The sequence below is a fragment of the Bidens hawaiensis genome, unplaced genomic scaffold (assembly GCF_021521415.1).
Source record: "Bidens hawaiensis isolate Kalapana, Puna unplaced genomic scaffold, B.hawaiensis_p1.1 tig00005460_1, whole genome shotgun sequence".
Classification (NCBI taxonomy): domain Eukaryota; kingdom Viridiplantae; phylum Streptophyta; class Magnoliopsida; order Asterales; family Asteraceae; genus Bidens; species Bidens hawaiensis.
In genome coordinates, this window is record NW_027491348.1 from 1,245,899 (window position 1) to 1,268,022 (window position 22,124).

General features: G+C 38.8%; 1 pseudogene; it reads left to right on the forward strand.

Moving 5' to 3' along the window:
* The first annotated feature begins 8,225 nt into the window (after positions 1-8,225).
* On the forward strand, positions 8,226-9,230 carry LOC143629795 (receptor-like protein kinase FERONIA pseudogene; annotated as a pseudogene).
* Positions 9,231-22,124: the final 12,894 nt, after the last annotated feature.

The following is a 22,124-nucleotide window of genomic DNA, read 5'->3' on the forward strand; positions in this document are numbered from 1 at the left end:
GAAAAGATGAATTCCTAAATTTCCCCAATTTGTTCTTCAACTCAAGAACCTCATTCTCAAGCTCAGTTATCTTAGAACGATGTTTCAAAATTTCCTGAAACTTTTGGTCATTAATGGTCATTTTCACAGATAACTTGGCTTTGAGATCGTGGTTACTTGTCGACAATGTTTCAATCTTTTCTCGAGATCTCCTTTGAGATTCAAGAGATTGTCGATAAGTATCCTTAAGAGAAGCAATTTCTCTTATAAGATTATCATTTTGATTTTTCAATGCTTCTAACTTAGATTTGTTAGATTCACAGTCAACACATGATGCTTTAACAAATGAAGTAGCAGAAATAGAGTTACTAACCTCATTGATCTTGGCAATGCAAGCAAACATTGATTCAGAAGACTTGTCGCAAGAGTCGTCAGAATCAGATCCAGAATCATTATCGGAAGACATCTCACTACCAGTAGCATCTTGACAATCTTTATGTAACCCAAACATAGCCAAATTTGCTTGAACATCATTGCATAGTAACCGTTGTGACCAATCAGTTCCATCTACTAACATTGCTTGTGTTGTAGATGAAGATGGTTTCTTTTCAGCATCACTTCCATATGGTGTAGAAGCATTTTGACTTTGACCACGAGGTCCAGTGTATTCTTTCCTTGGTTTGTCACATTCCTTCGCGAAATGCCCAAATTCTTGACAATTATAACACTTTACTTTTAATTTGTCAAAACCTAACTTCTTGTTTAAAGTTGGAAGATCTTTTCCAGTTCTCTGCATGAATCTTTTAACTTTACAAACGATCATAGCCATGTTCCATTTTAAATCCACGATTTCTAGATCATTTGGATCTATCTGATCATAGTCCTCATCTGTTAAATCACTTGTGGCAATCTTACTACTCACTAAGTTTTCATATGAAGATATAAAAGCTGTCAGAAAAACAAAGTTTTGCTCAGCTTCCTTCATATTAACACTAGGTGGTGTAGCAAATGGATTGGTATTAGTTGAACTTCCAGAACCACCCGAATTACCAGCAGAGTAGAAACAAACTTTTGGATCATTAAACATAGTTGATTCTTTTTCACTTGCAGCATAAGTAAGAAAAGCAGTGATTGGAGAGATCGTTGAACTAAGAGGCATACTTCCACCATAGAAAGCTGGATCTTGATTTTCTTTGGAGGATTTTTGACACTTAAGATCATATTCTCTAGCTTCGATCTTTTGTAGAAATTCAAGTGCCGTCAAGTCTTCATTCACAAAATAGTTATTTTCTTTCAAAACCATTAGAAATGTTGAGTAGGAACTTGGAAGCACACTTTTAATAGTGTCAATTTTATCACTTTCAGAAATTTCCATTTTCATCTTTTCCATTTCAGCAATTAAATGACTAAATCTTGTAGTCATCTCTTCAACTGTTTCTCCCTTCAATAGATTAAAGTTTCGAAACTGAAACTTGAGCATCACTTTCTTACTCTCAACTGTGTTTCCCATGCTTCTCATACGCAGATGTTGAAATAAAGACGCACATCTCTTGATACTACCAACTTGATGAAAGATATTTTCTGGTAATGCCATAGTCAAAGTAGAATACGCTTTTATCTCGATTTCTAAAGCTTTCTTCTCTTCTTGTGAGTATTGAGAAACGGCTTTAGGAGTATACCCAATAGTATCATCACCAATCATTGGTGCCACATAAACTTCATCAAGACAATATGAGCAGTCAGGATGAACAGAACCCAAATGTGCACGAAATCGAGGTTCCCACTTGGCAAAGTCACTGAACTTCATCAAACGTGGACATTTAGAATGTGAACCTATCTCGGTATCAAGTTGCAACATCTGTTGAATCAACATGTTTTGAGACGCTAATGCATACATACCAGCCATTTTTGAAAAATTTAAGTGTTTAACGAATCAAATAGTGAAATAGCTTAACGAATCAGTGAACAGTTATAGCGAACTGTGAACAATGTTTAACGAATCAACCCTTAACGAAGTTAAGACTGATTAGCAACGAAGTACCTTAACGAATGAGGTGAGTGTTTTAGCGAATCAAAAGTCAACTTAACGAGTCAACTTAACGAATCACAAATAAAGTTAATGAATCAACCAAATGGCGAAACAGATAACGAATGAGATGAAGGTTTAGCGAATCACAAGTCAACTTAGCGAATCACAAGTCAACTTAAAGAATCACAGGTCAACTTAACGAATCACAAGTCAACTTAACGAATTGACCAAACGAATCATAAAGGATTAGTTTAGCGAATCAGATGATAATCAGTAACGAATCACTAAGAAATGCTTAGCAAATTAATATAACGAATCAGCTACAGTTAATTAGCGAATCACACTATAGCGAATCAGGTTGTTACAACCGTTTGTAACAAACTCTGACACCTTATGCCACGTGGCAAAGGTTGTTATAACACAAATCCCAAGAAGAACACGTGTCACACAATCGGTTAATCTAGTTAACGAACTAGATAACACGAACCAATAGCTCACATGAATTGATTAACGAACTAGGTAGCGAAGTAACACAGTTGATAACGAATCACCATGAAACATATAGCGAATCACCAGAAAGAAGATAACGAATTACATTCATCTTCAAATCTTCAAATCTTCAAACAATTTTTCCAGAAATTTTGAAGATTAAACCCAGAAACCAAACAATAACAAATTCGTAATACAACCTCGTTACTCAACTAAAATGCACAAATAACCTACCAAAATCCTCGTAAACCAAAACCGAATCCAATACACATAATCTCGTATCCGATTAACACCTTAAACCAAATCAATTTGACCAAAAACACACCCCTTTTTCAGACTTAAACCGAATCCAAATCCAAAACACACAAATCCAATCCACACCTCAATTCCTTTAATCCACACCTATCCAATACCTTAACTAACACAAACTCAATCCAAATTATCCATAATTCAATTAATTCAAATCAAAATTGATTCAAAACCAAACAAAACCGAAAAACTTAATAACAATAACAATTAAAACACCAAATCAAGTGTAATGAGCACCAACAGCTCTGATACCAATATATTAGATGAATAATGTTAAGGTGAAGCTTGAGAGAGAGCAATTACTCAAAGACTCTTTTTCTCAACTCATTTATTAAAGTGAACAGTAGTTCACTATATATAGAAGGTGACCTGGTTCGCTAACATCCCCTAGCGAACCAGCTTCCCCTTCGTTACATAAATTATCATAACGAACTACCCCCTGATTCGTTAACATCCCCTAACGAATCAGGAGGGAATACATTATAATGTCTTATTTCGCTAACATCCCTAGCGAACTAGACTTAACCTTAACGAACTAGTTAATAATAAACATTAAATATTACATTAATTAATAAATAAAACATTAACGATAAATACAAAGACTCTAGACGCAAAACCGTGCACTAACAATTTCATCAGTCGAGGACACGTGGAATGAGATCCAATTTCTGTGTCCAATTGTAAAATTTGCTGCATGAGTACGTTTTGAGAAGCTAATGCATACAAACCAGTCATCTTGATAAGTAACAATCAATCAAACTTCAAGGACTAAATATGAAAATATGTTAACGAATTGGGAACAGTAGTTGTAACGAATTAAAGATAACGAATCAATTTGTACGAATTGATTGTTATCTAAGTAACGAACAAGAAACAGTAACGAATCAGGTAACGAATTAGCTTATGACGAAATGGTAACGAAGCACTAACGAACTGAGTTAACGAATCAGTAAAGAACGGAGTCAACGAATCAGGTCAAGTTGACGAAGCAATCTAACGAATTAGATTAACGAATCCAACTTCAATGTAACGAATCAAAGTAACGAATCTCTAAGTCAACCTAACGAATCAAAGTAACGAATCTCTGAGTCAACCTAACGAATCAGAGTAACGAATCAATGATTCAAAGTGACGAATCAAAGAGTACGAAGTAGCTACAGTTGATAACGAATCAACTATAGTTAGAGAATCAGGTTGTTAGAAACGGTTGTAAGAAACTCTGACAAACTTTGCCACGTGGCAAAAGTTTGTTAGACACAAGGCTAACAAATCAGACCACATGTCTGACGAACTAAAAAAAAAGAATTAGATTGTATAACGAATTAAGATGACAAATTAAAGATTATAACGAAGCTTCAACCAGATAATGAAGATATTCAAACCTTCATAATCAATTTCTAGATTTCTGGAAAATGTAGAACACCCGAAAAACCCAACAAATCCGTAATACTTCTCTGATACAACACCAAATCGTGCAAATAATATATCAAATTACTCGTAACCTCATCGCTAAACCAAACCACAACAAGTCGTATACCATTTCAATCAATTTCGAATCCAATTGTACCAAAAGCAATCCCTTGTTTCGGACAAATCAGATCTGAATCTTAACCAACCCAAATCCAATCCAATCACCAATTCCAATCAACCACACACTTCCAATACCTTACCGAACACAATTCAACCTCAGATCAGTCCATAACCAACCAAATCAACATCTAATTTGACTAAATTTAAACCGAAACTAAATAACATCAAACTTATACGATTAAACCTTCAATTAACAAATTATAACACCTGTTCAAGAGCAATCGAACACCGAAAGCTCTGATACCACTTGTGAAGACCTACCAAGGATCTATCCGCGTCGATACATCAATTAAACAATACGAACACGAATACGTTAAATACGCTTTATTACATTAATGGTGGAATAGATACATTATAGATAGAAATAACTTATGGAGAGAATAATAACTTAGACATAGATCTCACATCTCTCGTGTGTGTCATCACTCTATGTCCACACTCAATTATGAACGAGAGCTACCTATTTATAGGCCAAAGCTCCATTTCGTTAAGTTAGTCTAATTCGTTATAGCTTAATAACTTAATGAACTAGCCATCATTCGTTATGCCTCCATAACGAATGAGGCCTCCATTCGTTATGATTCCATAACGAATTGGCTTATAACTTAACTAACAGTCTAGTCTATAACGAATGGACCTCATTTGATATACAACTCATAGCGAAGGGGCCATTTTACATTAAATATACATTAAATATAAAGACTAGACAACCTATAACTTATTCGATTGCTACGGACACCAAAATCGTGACTAACAAGAGTTTTAGCTATAAAATAATATGGAAAAATTATAAATTTATAAATATAAATATTTATAATTTTATATGTTCAAACTGTTTATGTATTATATATTTGCTACTGATTTTAAAATATAAAAGTATAAAACACAAATGAAGTGTGATCCGATATAAATAATATTAACATACTAAACATACAAAATTTAGCGTAATTACAGTTTTGAATTAAAGTAATTATATTATAAAAAATATAACAGTGTGATAGTAATCACTCTATTAATAATTACACTCGTATTAACATTGTTAGTATGTTTCATAAAAATTATTTATATATAGTAAAAGAGAAAGTTGGTATCAGGTTTTATGATTTTCATACATATTAGATATATTTGTGCAACTACAACAGCTAACTTGATTTTGGTGCATTGGCTTTGGTGCTGTTATTAAGGTAGTGTTTCTTGAGTTGACCTAACTTCGATACATGGTACAGTAAGATTGTTTTTCCTCTTTTTTTTCATACATTTCACACTCATCCAACCATTTTTGTTTGGTTTTGTTATCTTAGGTTTTGGTGCAAACATAATGGTAAACTGACATAACATTAATTTTATTTTCTTATCTACTTTTTTGTTTTAAGCGATCGAGTTCTCGCAGCCTCACCGTCTTAACTCTCGGGACCGACAACACTCGGGTTTGAACAACGCCTAGATTTAGACACGATGCTACCCCATTGGTCCACCTCATTTTTTATATATTTTTCACTTTGGTTCTGATATCGTGACGAACGTAAACGAACAATTTTTTTTGGTCTCGACACCACAACGAGCATGACGTAAAACAACCAAATTCTTGTGGCTCGCCACCTCAACAACCGCGACCGCTCGGGTTTTACCAACGCCTGATGCCACCCATCGGTCCACCTCAATTTTGATTTTATCTTTTGTTTTATTTTTCGTACCGTAATGAACGCAATAGAAATCGTAACATACATGATGGGAACTGACCCAATTCATGTAGACTTACCGCCACAACGTCCAAGACATACAACGCCCGGGTTTTACTAACGTTGCTTATACCTTAACGAATGTAACCAACACTGGCTGAATTCACGTCAACACACTGTCATAACACTCGGGTTTACCAACGTACGGATACCAATAGCTGGGTTTTGCCGCTACTTTTTTTTTATTTTATTTATTTTAAGCATGTTAACTTAACAAATTATGTTTTTGTTTTTGTTCCAACGCCGTAACAAAAGTAGCAAATATTCATCGAATTCGTGTTAACCCCTTCGCTTCTATGTTTGGGTTTTACTGATCGATTTGCCCGCACAACCGGATAGTTTACTAGTATATAGTAAATGTGACTTTTGGTGCCACAAAAATGATTGTGTCATGAACTCATGATTTAATATATATTAGTCTATTAGATATTTAGAAATGTGAACACAAAGTAAGTTATACCTGGATGGTAGTGGGTGTTTTGGTTTAATGCTCTTCAGCACATTTGCCATGTTTCGATTCTTGGGTAATTTACTAACAATGACAATGTTTATTTTTTTTCTTTATACCAACTGACGGTCAAATTAATTTTTTTGTTATTTTTATTTGTTTTAACCGATCAAAATTGCGTACTCTGACCACTTCAACGCCCGGGATCGATAATTATCGGGTTTGAACGACGCCTTGGTTTAGTGATCCCGCCACCCCATTGGTCCACGTCAATCTTTTTATATATATTCGCTTTAATTCCGGTATCATGACGAATGTAATCGGACAATTTTTCAACGAGCCTGACGTAAGCCGACCAAATTCATATAGACTCACCACCTCAACGATCGCGACCGACAACGCTCGGGTTTTATTAACACCCGATTATAACGACCTACGACACCCCATTGGTCCACCCCAACTTTTTTGTTAGTTTTTGTTTTAGTTTGGTACCATAATGAACGTATCCGAACCATAATAGACATGAAGAAATCTGTCCGAGCTCACGGCCTCAACGTTCAAGGCCGACAACGCCCGGGTTTTACCAACGTTGCTTATACTGTAATGAATGTAGCTGATATTGATCGAATTCATGTCGACTCACTGTTGGGTTTTACCAACATCCATGCATACTTTTTTTAAAACATGTTAATTTAACGAACCTTTTTACATTTAGTTTCAATATCATAACGAACGTTGCAAATATCCATCAAATTCGCGTTGACTCTCCGCTACCACCCTTAGGTTTTACCGACTGATTTCCTCGCACAACGCGCGTGTAATTTACTAGTTAACGGTATATGATTCAAACACGACACAAATTATGTAAATATTTATTATTTCTAGATGAAAAGTCTGACTTTTCTTTGTGCCGACAGCCGACCTGTCCATGCATTGGCGTAGCTTAGTTGGGGCCAGGGGTGGCCTCGGCCCCCTCCGTTTTTTCGCTCGGTGGTGTAAATTTATTCTTTTTCGGCCGAAAATTTTTATACATAGTGTAAATTTATCCGTTTTCAACCAAAATTTTGAGTCCGACCCCCTCTGTTTTTCGCTCGGTAGGGTAAATTTATCCTTTTTCGGGCGAAAAGTTTTATACATAGTGTAAATTTATCCGTTTCCAACCAAAATTTTGAGTCCGGCCCCCTCTGTTTTTCGCTCGGTAGGGAAAATTTATCCTTTTTCGGCTGAAAATTTTTATACATAGTGTAAATTTACCCGTTTTCAACCGAAATTTTGAGCCCGGCCTCTCCGGTTTTATGCTCGGTAATGTGTATTTATCTTTTTTTGGCAGAAATTTTTATGCATAGTGTAAATTTACTCGTTTATGACCGAAATTTTGAGCCCGCTCTCTCTACTTTATGAATTTGTTTATACATATTGAGTCCGGTCCCTTCGACATGTATGTCCAAGCTTCGCCACTGTGTCCATGGTGGCTCCATGCCTTTAGTTGAATATTTATCATCATGTATTCACCAACCAATTAATGTTCATCCATCGTTCAATTTTTCCATCTTTTTTTAAAGTTCATCTTTTGTAGTTTCAATCTATACTTGGACTACTACGTTCTGCCCCATCAGTGCTTACGGGTATTGCTACTAACGATATGAAGCATTCCAAGCCCTCTGCAAACTCGGCCGTACAATGGTCACAACCATGCAGTCAATTCGAATTTCATGAAATTCTTTCAGCAACAGAAAACTTTGACGAGTCATTGGTAATTGGAGTTGGGGGTTTTGGAAAAGTGTACGAAGGTAATGTTGTCAATGGATCAATAAGTGTTGTTGCCGCGGTAAAACGATTGGATTCAATGTCCAATCAAGGGCCAACCGAGTTCTGGGCTGAAGTTGAAATGCTTTCCAAGTTACGTCACTGTCATCTTGTCTCTTTGATTGGTTATTGTAGTTATGGTAAAGAGATGATACTAGTTTATGAATATATGCCCAATGGAACACTTGAAGATCATCTTCATAAACTCAATACCCCTCTTTCTTGGATCCAGCGACTCAAGATATGCATAGGTGCGGCTCGTGGGCTAGACTACCTTCACACTGGCACGGGTAATGAGTTTGGAATCATACACCGGGACGTAAAGAGCTCCAACATTTTGTTAAATAAAAATTGCGCTGCTAAAATTTCGGATTTTGGGCTGTCTAAAATGGTCTCAATGGATCAGCAAACGATTTATGTCAACATACTTGTTAAAGGCTCTTTTGGGTATATTGATCCGAATTATTTCGCTACCGGAAAGTTGACGAGGAAGTCTGATGTTTATGCATTTGGGGTGGTCTTGTTGGAAGCGTTGTGCCGGAAGAGGGCGCTAGATAAAAGTCTTGATTGGGGAATAGCAACATGGGCTCAAGAATCTATCAAAGAAGGGCCTTTGAAGCATATAATTGATCCGGATATAAGGGATGAGATATTCCCAAAATGTTTGAAGGGGTTTGTTCGAATCGTAGAAAGATGTTTGGATAACCATCCGAAACACCGTCCTACCATGGCTGAGGTTATCTTGTTGTTATTTACGTATTATTGTTCGTTTAATCGATCTCGTGGCCCTCAATTGGTATCAGAGCGAGGCTCTAAGAAAACCTCAAATTCGGAACCCTAATCGGTGGTAAGAACAAAAGAGAAAGAACATACCTACAGATTAGAAGACGGAGAAGAAGAAGCACCAATTGAAAGAATCGATTGGCGAAGTTCCGATCAAAGGAGAATCCGATTAATTTGAAATCGGTGGCGTTGGAAAAAGGGAACGGAGGAAACATAGTGGTTTTGATTTTGTAAAATATGTTTACAAAAGTCAAACGTACATATACATATATACTTTTAATAAAAGTAAATTCATTGTTTTATTTAAGAAAAAATTAAATGGAAAAGTAATTGTTTTAAAACAATTATATTTGGAAGTAAATAAATTCAAGAATTTGATTTTGGAATGTAACATCCTATTTTTGGTTATACTAATAAAATAAATTTCGCTTATTTCATAGTGGGTCGTTATCGGTTTAGATGAATAGAATATGAGTTGGGCTAGTGTTGGGTGAATGGATATGGGTTATGGACTTGGGTTATAAAAAGAAAGAAGGAAAGACCATGGGCTTAAGCCCATGATCCCTAAATATATAAAACATAATCACCATTAATTCCCTCATTTTACACATATTCCATACACCTCCCAAAAACACACACTTAAGCTCTCTCTCTCTAGCCAAAACATTGAAGAATAACCGATCCCGATCCAAGGTATGATAGTATGATATTGTATGAGCTTAAACCCGTTGTATATAATCACAAAACGACGAGCCGACACCGTTACATCGTTAAAGTCACGAGATTCTGGTGAAATCGGGTATAAATCGAACCTAAGATGAGCTTAGGGGTCACCCTAGCTCAGATCTAGGTCGAACGGGACGAAAAACGATGAAAAACGGTGTAAAATGGTGAAAATACGTTTTTCCGGTGAGTTTTACGGTATTCCGGCAATGGCGGCGCTGGAAAGGCGGTACCGGAAAAACATGTACGAGGTTGTCAGGGAATGTTCTGACATTCCCTGACCTAACCCTAGTTCGCTATGGAAACCTAACGAATTAAAAGGTGATTCGTTAGTTAATTCGTATAAGGGGGCATAACGAACTAGCTCTAGTTCATGTCTGATTCGTTAAGGGAAAGGGTAACGAATTACCCTTGATTCGTGACAGTTAGTTCGTTAAAAAAAAAATAACAAATTAGAATGTCCAATTCGCTACTTGGACCTGTTCGCTATATGGACTGATTCGGTAAGGAGTCCAGTTCGTTAAAGGGTTCAAGTCGTTATAGGAACCAATTCGCTAAGATAAGCTAATTCGTTATGAACCAGTAACGAATTAGAAGTTTAACGGAATGACAATAACAGTCCCTGGACTTAGAAAAGAATGATTTAGTTACAAAGAAGCCCTTGGACTTTAAGTAGCAAATTATTTAATGATTCAAAATCCTAATGAAAAATGTGTTAAGGCAGTTAATGAAAATAAAATTTTTCCAAACTTACCTGGTAGCTTAACCCCAGCCAGGGACTCGGCACCTTGGACCCCGTAAACGGTGAGTTTCTAGCCCCACTTCCTTGTTATGTTTTCGGGGTTGTGTGCATACTTGATGTGATAGTCAGTACACTTACCATAGGTGGTAAGTGTATGCCTTGTATGATTTATGTATGACGATTGCTTAACGGTGCCTGAACGATATTCGGATATTGCATGTGCCGTCAAGTGTTAGTTAAAGGTATGATTGATAGGTATGATGTATGAATGACGTATATATGAATATGTATGATGTGTGAACAATGTATGTATGAAAAGTTGATGGTACAAGAACGCTCTTCGGAGATTGCACATATCGTCAAGGAAAGTATGTAAATGACAGGTATGTATAGTAGCACGGATGTAGGAAACCGACCCTAATAACGTCGGCGAATGAAGGGAACCGACCCTAATAGTATCGGCGAATGTAGGGAACCGACCCTAATAATATCGGAGAACATAGGGAACCGACCCTAAGAATATCGGAAAAGGTTATAGGGCGGAATGCTCTTTATAACGTATATGTATGAATGAAAGTATGTAAGTAAGTACGAAAGAAAGAATGAAAGTACATATGTAAGTAAGTATGTAAGAAGATATGAAGGTATGTACCTCCGGGTGCATATGCTAGTATGAGAATGTATTGTATGTCTTGTGATTAACTAGAACTCACTCAGTGTAGCTGACTTTTAGTATGCACGTAGGTGAGTAGAATGAGGCAACTTACTTGAGGGGAAGCACATGGCATGGATTTGAAGACACTGGCATCAAAATGAAGTGTTATGTTATGAAGTTTTTAAAAGACAATGTTTTAAGTTTAAATGATTTGAATGTTCGTTAAAGAAAAGAATGATGGATATGTAATATATTGGTTGAAGTTTAATATTTCCTCGAAAGTTTTAATTAACTCTGATATTTAGAACTGTGATTATGAGTAAATCCAACGTTAAAGTGAGGCACCGGTAACGGAGCCTTACAAGTTGGTATCAGAGCAAAGTTCGAGAGATTTAAGCATCCTACATGCTTAGACTCGAACAGAGAATGGGATTAAAGTATGAAAAGAAAGAAGATACCAGTACGAGAATGCCATGTTTCACTCAAGCAAGCTAAGTAAAGGTAAAGTATGTGATTAAATTCACACGTAAAGTAGAATGATGAATAAATGTTCGTGTAGTAGCTAAATAAAGAATGTATGAATGCTAGCTTAATTTCTAGGGATAGGGTATGTGATGATATGAACTGTTTGATTGTCTAACTGTTAGAAATAGAACTAGCACAAATAGACTCATAAGAGGAAGTGTATAGGACACGGAAAGTAACGTGATCAGCTAATCACAGCTGGCCACTTTTATAACCTGTTAGCCTTACTATCCTTGTACTAAGTGGTTCCTTAAGTGATGACGTTTGTGTTTCCGTGTAAAATATGAATGGCTGGAGCTAAGAAAGCTGCTGGAAAATGAGGGCGTACAGGACGTCATGGTAGGCCACGTGTTGCCCGAGAGCCGTCAGTAGAGGCCGCTACTAACAATGAAGGCGAAGGAAGTGCAGCCAGTGGGAATCCGAGTAACAACGAAGGGTATCAACTTGACCCTGCCGTTCAAGCTGCCATTGCTTAGGCGGTAGCAGCTGCTACGAAGAAGTGGAACCCTGAAAAGTCTGCTGAGAAGTCGGGGGAGAAGAGTAAGAAGGATGATGAGGAGGAGAAGGAGGAATCAGGTGTGGTTAAGTCGATAAAGGTTGATGATAGGAAAAGGGGCCGTGGTGGATGCAACTATAAGTCTTTTAAAGGCTGTGATCCACCAAAGCTAACTGGCTTGGAAGACGCAATCGCTACTCTCCAATGGATAACCGCGATGGACAAAATTATCCGAATTAGCGAATGCCGTCCCGACCAAGCTGTGGGGTATGCTACCCAATCATTCGGTGAGGAGGCGATGTACTGGTGGGAGACAGTTGAGCAAAGGAAGAGTCGAGAAGAGGTCAAGGCCTTTAGATGGGACGAGGTGGCTATGGATGAGAAGAAGGAGAAGAAGTGGGTCGCGCCACTCAGATGTGGAACCCCAAGAACAAGCAACCAAGAGTGTGGGAGAAAAGGTCATGTAGGACGTGTGGAAAGATGCACGCTGGAGAGTGCAAGTGGGGCACTGGGTTTGAGGTGTGCCGCAAGTGAGGAAAGTCCCATGGTGGGGAGTGTAGATCAGGGTCAAATGCCTGCTACAAATGTGGTAAGATGGGGCACTTTGCTCAAGATTGCTATGCGAAGACCGCGTGTTATAAGTGCGGACAGACATGTCACTTGGCGAGGACTTGTACGAGTGGTGAAGCAGGAGGGAGTGAGAAGAAAGATGCTATCAAGCAAGGCCGAGAACTAGAGCCTACATGCTGACCCAGGAACAAGCTAGGCAAATTCCTGATGTTGTGACTGGTACGTTCTTAGTAAACGGTATTTCTGCTTCAGTATTATTTGATTCGGGTGCGAATATAAGTTTTGTAGCCACGACATTTAGTAAACTAGCTAAAATGAAATGTTGCCGAGTGTCTGAAACCTTCATAGTAGAAACCGCTAGTGAGACCTCGGTGAAAGTAACGAAAATGGTTAAGGACTGTAAGATAGAATTAGAAGGACATGAGTTCCCTGTTACCTTGTATGTCATGACCTTAAGAGGGTTCGATGTAGTTTTGGGAATGGATTGGTTGTCCGAGTATGAAGCTCAAATAGTATGTAAGAGTAGGATAATAAAGCTAAAGTCCTTGGATGGCAGTGCGGTGACGGTTTATGGTGATAAGGAATGTTCAGGGCTTAACGTCATTTCAATGATAAAAGCCGAAGGATTATTAAGACGAGGGTGTGGTTCCTACCTGGCGTATGTTGTCAACGCTATAGCCGAGACAAAAGAAATGAGAGATGTCCCTATAGTGCGCGATTACCCAGAAGTATTTCCTGAGAATCTTCCTGGGTTGCCACCGGAGCGAGAGATAGAATTCCAGATAGACTTAGTACCAGGAGCCCAGCCCGTCGCGAAAGCGCCTTACCATCTAGTGCCGTCTAAGATGAAAGAATTGATGTCCCAACTGCAAGAACTCCTCGACAAAGGTTTCATAAGACCAAGTGTTTCTCCTTGGGGCGCGCCAGTGTTGTTCGTGAAGAAGAAAGATGGAAGCATGAGAATGTGCATAGACTATCGCGAGTTGAACAAGCTTACGGTAAAGAATAGATATCCTTTGTGAAGGATTGACGATCTGTTTGACCAACTGCAAGGGTCAAGTTGGTTCTCACGAATAGATCTCAGATCAGGCTATCATCAGTTGAAAGTGAAAGAGGCAGACATCCCTAAAACAGCGTTTCGGACGCGGTATGGACACTACGAGTTCCTCGTAATGTCGTTCGCTCTAACGAATGCTCCCGCAGCATTTATGGATATGATGAATAGGGTGTGTCGGCCAATGTTGGATAAGTCGGTTATTGTCTTCATCGACGATATATTGATTTATTCCAAAAGCAAGTCGGATCACGCTGAGCATCTGCGAGAAGTATTGGAGACTCTGAAGAAAGAGAAGTTGTATGCTAAGTTTTTGAAATGCTTGTTCTGGTTGCGAGAAGTGCAATTTCTAGGTCACGTGATTAATCCTGAAGGGATTACCGTGGACCCAGCTAAGATTGAAGCGATAACTAATTGGAAAACTCCACAGAATCCGACTGATATACGAAGCTTCCTAGGGTTAGCTGGCTACTATAGGAGATTCATCGAAGGTTTCTCCAAGATAGCCGCATCGTTGACCGGCATGACTCGAAAGTCGATAGTATTCAGTTGGGGTAAGTTTCAAGAAGAAGCTTTTTAGGATTTAAAGAAGAGACTCACTCAAGCTCCAATCCTTGCTTTACCCGATGGTGACGAGGATTTGGTTGTTTGCACTGATGTTTCGCATCGTGGGTTAGGTTGCGTGTTGATGCAACGTGGAAAGGTGATAGCTTACGCGTCTAGACAGTTGAAAGTCCATGAGAGTACTTACCCGACACATGATTTAGAACTAGCGGCAGTAGTGCACGCTCTTAAGATATAGAGGCATTACCTGTACGGTACTAAGTGTACCAATTACACGGACCATAAGAGTTTAAAGTACTTCTTCGAACAGAAAGAGCTGAACATGAGACATAGAAGATGGTTAGAACTGATAAAGGATTACGACTGCGACATTAAGTACTACCCTGGAAAAGCTAATGTGGTCTCCGATGCGTTAATCCGTAAGAATGAGGAAGTCATTGCAACAGTGAAGTCATACCAATTGATTATGAATTCAAGTCTTTTTGAAGAAATCGTCAAAGTGCAAGCAGAAGTGCTGGTAGATGAAGGGCTAGTAAAGAAAGAAAGGATTTTCGGTCAGCAAGACGAGTTGATGGAAAATACGCATAGTGTTAAGACTTGGTTTGACCGCATGTGGATTCCACGCCATGGAGACCTCAGAGGTCGAATCCTAGATGAAGCTCATAAGTCAAGATATTCGATTCATCCAGGAGCTACGAAGAAGTACCAAGATTTGAAAAGAGACAATTGGTGGCCAGGAATGAAGAATGATGTGGTAGATTATGTCAGTAGATGCTTAACTTGTTTACAAGTCAAGGCAGAGCATCAGAAGCCTTATGGGAAGATGCAACCTTTAGAGATACCAGAATGGAAATGGGAACACATCACCATGGATTTCATAACTAAGCTACCTCGTACAGCTAAGCATCATGATACCATCTGGGTGGTTGTGGACCGTTTGACCAAGAGTGCTCACTTTCTGCCTATACGAGAGGCTATCTCGTCAGAAATGTTGGCAAGCTTGTTCATTAAAGAGGTTGTATCTAAGCATGGGGTGCCACTGTTGATCGTGTCTAATAGAGATACACGGTTCACGTCAAGGTTCTCGAAGAAATTCCATGAAACTATGGGAACGAGGTTGAACATCAGTACGGCGTATCATCCTCAAACAGATGGACAGTCTGAAAGGACGATCCAGTGGATATGCTATGTGCTTGTGTTTTAGACTTTGGTGGAAGTTGGGATGATCATCTGCATCTAGTGGAATTCTCCTACAACAACAGCTACCATTCAAGTATTGGTATGCCACCGTTCGAGATGTTGTATGGAAGACGTTGTAGAACTCCAGTATGCTGGGGAGAGATTGGTCAGAAGGAGATGGAAAGCCTAGAAGTTGTGCAAGAAACCTCCTCAAGGTTCGATCAGATCAAAGCAAGAATGAAATGTGCTCAAGACAGATAGAAGTCATATGCCGATAAGCGGCGACGAACGATTGAATTTAAAGTTGGTGACAATGTGATGCTCAAGGTCTCGCCTTGGAAAGGAATTATTCGTTTTAGGAAGAGAGGAAAGTTGAGTCCGAGGTACATTGGACCGTTTAAGATTTTAGATCGTGTGGAGGAAGTAGCTTATAAGCTGGATTTACCCGGTGAGTTAGAAGGAACTCATTCAACCTTCCATGTTTCTCATCTAAGGAAGTGTTTAGCTGATGGCACGTCTCACGTGCCATTGATGGACATTAAGGTTGACGAACAGCTGAACTACATTGAGCAACCGATAGTGATTGTTGATCGCAAAGAGAAGCAACTTCGTCACGAGGTCATACCCTAGGTGAAAGTGATATGGAAACATCGCAAGGGATCAGATGCTACTTGGGAAGCTGAGGATGAGATGCACAAGTTTTACCCGAACTTGGTTATGTAATAGTTAGGTTTCGGGGACAATACCTCTTTAAGGGGGAAGACTTGTAACATCCTACTTTTGGTTATAATAAAAAAATAAATTTCGCTTATTTCATAGTGGGTCGTTATCGGTTTAGATGAATAGAATATGAGTTGGGCTAGTGTTGGGTGAATGGATATGGGTTATGAAAAGAAAGAAGGAAAGACATGGTCTTAAGCCCATGATCCCTAAATATATAAAACATAATCACCATAAATTCCCTCATTTTACACATATTCCATACACCTCCCAAAAACACATACTTAAGCTCTCTCTCTCTAGCCGAAACATAGAAGAATAGCCGATCCCGATCCAAGGTATGATAGAATGATATTGTATGAGCTTAAACCCGTTGTATATAATCACTAAACGACGAGCTGACACTGTTACATCGTTAAAGTCACGAGATTCGGGTGGAATCGGGTATAAACCGAACCTAAGATGAGCTTAGGGGTCACCCTAGCTCAGATCTGGGTCGAACGGGACGAAAAACGATGAAAAACGGTGTAAAATGGTGAAAATACGTTTTTCCGGTGAGTTTTACGGTATTCCGGCAATGGCGGCGCCGGAAAAACATGTACGAGGTTGTCAGGGAATGTTCTGATATTCCCTGACCTAACCCTAGTTCGCTATGGAAACCTAACGAATTAAAAGGTGATTCGTTAGTTAATTTGTATAAGGGGGCATAACGAACTAGCTCTAGTTCATGTCTGATTCGTTAAGGGAAAGGATAACGAATTACCCTGGATTTGTGACAGTTAGTTCGTTAAAAGAAATAACGAATTAGAAAGTCCAATTCACTACTTGGACCGGTTCGCTATATGGATTGATTCGTTAAGGAGTCCAGTTCGTTAAAGGGTTCAATTCATTATAGGAACCAGTTCGCTAAGATAAGCCTATTCGTTATGAACCAGTAACGAATTAGAAGTTTAACGGAATGACAATAACAGTCCCTAGACTTAGAAAAGAATGATTTAATTACAAAGAAGCACTTGGACTTTAAGTAGCAAATTATTTAATGATTCAAAATCCTAATAGAAAATGTGTTAAGGCAGTTAATGAAAATAAAATTTTTCCAAGCTAACCTGGCAGCTTAACCCCAGCCAGGGACTCGGCCCCTTGGACCCCGCTAGGGGCTTCCGCCCCTAGAACCCCGCTGCCAGGGGCACTTTCCCCGGACCCCCGTTCGTTGAGGGTAATAATTAAACTAGAAAGAAGATATGTGTAGTGATAGTTTATTGATACGTATAATTATTATACAGTTAGTCGTGCACACCTCAAGAAGGAAATAAACGTAAATGGTGAACGCAACCGCATTGAGGTGAGTTTCTAGCCCCACTTCCTTGTTATGTTTTCGGGGTTGTGTTCATACTCGATGTGATAGTCAATACACTTACCTCAGGTGGTAAGTGTATGCCTTGTATGATTTATGTATGGCGATTGGTTGACGGTGCGTGAACGATCTTCGGATATTGCATGTGCCGTCAAGTGTTAGTTAAAGGTATGATTGATATGTATGATGTATGAATGACGTATGTATGAATATGTATGATGTATGAACAATGTATGTATGAAATGTTGATGGTACGTGAACGCTCTTTGGAGATTGCACATATCGTCAAGGAAAGTATGTAAATGACAGGTATGTATAGTAGCACGGATGTAGGGAACCGACCCTAATAATGTCGGCGAATGAAGGGAACCAACCCTAATAGTATCGGCGAATGTAGGGAACCGACCCTAATAATATCGGAGAACGTAGGGAACCGACCCTAAGAATATCGGCGAACGTAGGGAACCGACCCTAATAATATCGGCGAAGGTTATAGGGCGGAATGCTCTTTAAAACGCATATGTATGAATGAAAGTATGTAAGTAAGTACGAAAGAAAGAATGAAAGTACGAATGTAAGAAAGTATGTAAGAAGATATGAAGGTATGTACCTCCGGGTGCATATGCTAGTATGAGAATGTATTGTATGTCGTCTGATTAACTAGAAATCACTCAGCATAGCTGACTTTTAGTATGCACGTAGGTGAGTAGAATGAGGCAACTTGCTTGAGGGGAAGCACATGGCATGGATTTGAAGACACTGGCATCCCATTGAAGTGTTATGTTATGAAGTTTTTAAAAGACAGTGTTTTAAGTTTAAATGATTTGAATGTTCGTTAAAGAAAAGAATGATGGATATGTAATATATTGGTTGAAGTTTATTATTTCCGCGAAAGTTTTAATAAACTCTGATATTTAGAACTGTGATTATGAGTAAATCCAACGTTAAAGTAAGGCACCGATAACAGGGCCTTACATGGAAAAATTAATAAAAAACTTGAATAAACAATTCGAACCTGTGTGATTCAAATAACAACCTCCGAACCTTCGTGATTCGTTGAGAATAAGTGGCTCCGAACCTTCGTGATTCGTAGAGCAAGAGTAAGACATGTGTGGCAAACAAAGACCTGTGTGGCAAATAAATCCTGTGTGGTACAAATCCTGTGTGGTAAGAGCGAAAACCTGTGTGGTTCAATCGAGTAAGAAGTAAATATGTCTAGCAAAGAAGATTCATCAAGTGGATCAACAAAAATTCGTGAGCAAGGGAATATATCTCTTCAATGTCCAAAATTGACTGAGTCAAACTATACGACATGGGCATTAATGATGGAGACAATCTTAAAGGCTTATGGTCTTTGGTAAGCGGTTAGTTCAGAAGAAGAAGTTGATGAAAAGAAGGCATATACGACCAAGGCAATGATCCTACAAACGTTGCCAGAAGATTTTTTGATGCAAGTGGCACAACACCCGACAACAAAAGAAGTGTGGGACGCAATAAAAGTTCGACATCTAGGAGCGGATCTAGTTCAGAAAGCAAGTCTACAAACATTAAGGAGCGAGTTAGAGAAGTTAAAGCTGAAAGAAAATGAAACTGTGAGTGATTTTTCTGGAAAATTGGGAAGCATAAGAACCAAATTTAAAAGTTTTGGTTCCAATCTGAAGGATAAGATAATTGTAAGGAAATTTCTTAATTTAGTTCCAAAGAAATTTCTACCAATCGTGGCATCTATCGAGCAATATTTGGAAATTGACAAAATGCCATTTGAAGAAGCGGTAGGAAGAATAATAGCCTTTGAAGAACGCCTTAAAAGTCAAGACGAACCAGAAGACGATAACGAAAGAAAGCTTTTTGAAGTAATCATTCTAAGAACTGTTGTCATGGAAAAGGTCGTGGTAATAGAAGCCAAGAAAAAAGATCCAGGAAGAGAACCTTTCAAAGAAGAAAGAAGACGTGGAAATGCGAGTCGCGGAAACAAAGACAAAAGTGATCTCAAGTGCTATGAATGTAATGAATATGGTCACTTCGCATATGAATGCCCAAAGTGGAAAAACAAAGAAAAAGATCCGGAGGCTCATTTCATACATAGTTTTACTACACTACTATGAAGACAAAGCAAGCCGTGTTGAAGATCGAGATTAAGGGGTGATTGTTAGTTAATCATCGATCTCGTTAAAGTTCTGTTAAATATTTCGTTAGGTTATTAAAGAATTGATAAACTTTGTTAGAACGTTCAGTTAACAAAGTTAGGGTACAAAGTGTAATTAGTTAATTGTTGATGTATATTATTGTAATTAGTTTAAGTAGATGACTCATCCAAATAATATTAAATTATTTTTTATGGGTTAGGCTAAATGTACCCCCCCCTGGTTGCTTGTCATACCCCCCCCCCCCTGGAAAAACCAACTTTCATATTAACCCTTGAAATCATATAATTACCAAATTAGCACAAAAGTAAGGATTTAATATTATTTTTTTTACAAGTTGCATTTTCTTTTTATGATTTCGAGTTTTGGGTTTCGGTTTTAGGGTTTAGGGTTCGATTTCGGGTTTAGGGTTCGATTTCGGGTTAGGGTTTAGGGTTCGGTTTCGGGTTTCGGTTTTAGGGTTTCTGTTTTAGGGTTTAGGGTTCGGTTTCGGGTTTAGGGTTTAGGGTCCGGTTTCGGATTTCGGGTTTAGGGTTTAGTGTTCGGGTTTCGGGTTCAGGGTTTTCGGTTCGGTTTCGGGTTTAGGTGTTTTTGGTTTATTTTGTAAAAGATAAAGTGGTAAAATAAGGATATTATAAATATATATACTATGCTTCCGGCCACCACCACCTGAAAGCCCCCTGAAACCCCCTGAAAGCTTTTGTACCACCACCACCACTCAACCACCACTCCTTCCGGCCACCACCAGGGTCACTTCCGGCCACTTACCACCAATCCCAATTGCAAATCCATTCAATCCCAGATCCCAATTTGCTCAAATAACTAAACCCCCAAAATTATTTAAGAACTAACTACATTGGTGCGGACGACCGGATTCATATATATATAGATGACCTCGAAAACCCGAGCTTCCTTAGGCAGTTTCTTCAGCAGAATCACCTCGAAACTGCCGACACCGGAACTGTTTTTGTTCCGTTCTCCAGCAGAATCACCGGATTTATTTCTGTTTCTGTTCTGTTCACCGGATCTGTTTCTTCGGCAGAATCACCTTCGAAACTCCCGTACAAGCTTCCTCCGGCAGTGTGTTCGTGTCCACGGGAATAAAGATAAGCATTTCAGTTTCTGTCCCTATTATTATTATTATTATTATTATTATTGTTGGTATTATTATTATTATTAGTTGGTGCTTTGTGTTTTGTATTGCTTTTGTATTCGTGTTTTGTATTGCTTTAAATAGTTAAAGTTAATTGTAAACATAGACGACAGTAGTCATGTCAGTCCGCTGAGATCGTGTCCAAGGACGAGGGGTGCGGGAAAGGGAAAAGGTAGGGGGTATAGTTTGCGAGTGGCATCATGGAATGTAGGAACTCTAAGTGGTAAATTGTTAGAGGTGATAGATGCTCTTAAAAGAGGTAAGGTCCATATAGCATGCCTCCAAGAGACTAGGTGGAAGGGGCAGAGAAGGGTAGAACGAAATGGGTACAAGCTATTGCATTCGGGGGCGGATGGAGCTAAAAATGGAGTAGGTTTTCTACTAGCTATAGAATTGCATAAGAATGTGATTAAGGTGAAAAGATACAACGATAGGGTGATGGTATTAAGGTTAGTGTTAGGAGTCGAAGTAGTGGTTGTGGTTTGCTCTTATGCACCACACGTGGGACTAGGAGACCAAGAAAAGAGGGAGTTTTTGGATTGCCTAAATGGAGTAGTGAGGGTCGTATCTAGGGAGGAGACCATTTTCGTAGCAGGTGATTTCAATGGTCATATCGGTAAGGATAGTGATGGCTTTCAGATAGTTCATGGAGGTTTTGGTTTTGGGGATAGGAACGAACCTGGTAGGGATCTTTTAGATTTTGCAGTGGCCCATGGCCTAGGTATTCTTAACTCTTTCTTTAGGAAGAGAGATTCAAACCTAATCACTTTTACTAGTGGGGGAAGGAATACACAAATCGACTCTATCTTGATGAGACGAAACGATCGAAGACGGTGGAGAGACTGCAAGGTGATTCCGGGGGAGACCGCAGCAGCTCAGCACCATTTACTGGTGGCAGATGTAGTACTGAGAGAGAAACTGACTATGATGGAAAGAAAAGGGCGGTCTAGGATTAGATGAGGAAATTTGAAGGGCACAAACATTACGTTGTTCAAGGAAAACATCATCTCGATGACAACAATTCATCCTGTTGGGGACGCAAACCAGATGTGGGAGGATATGGCAGCTTCCAT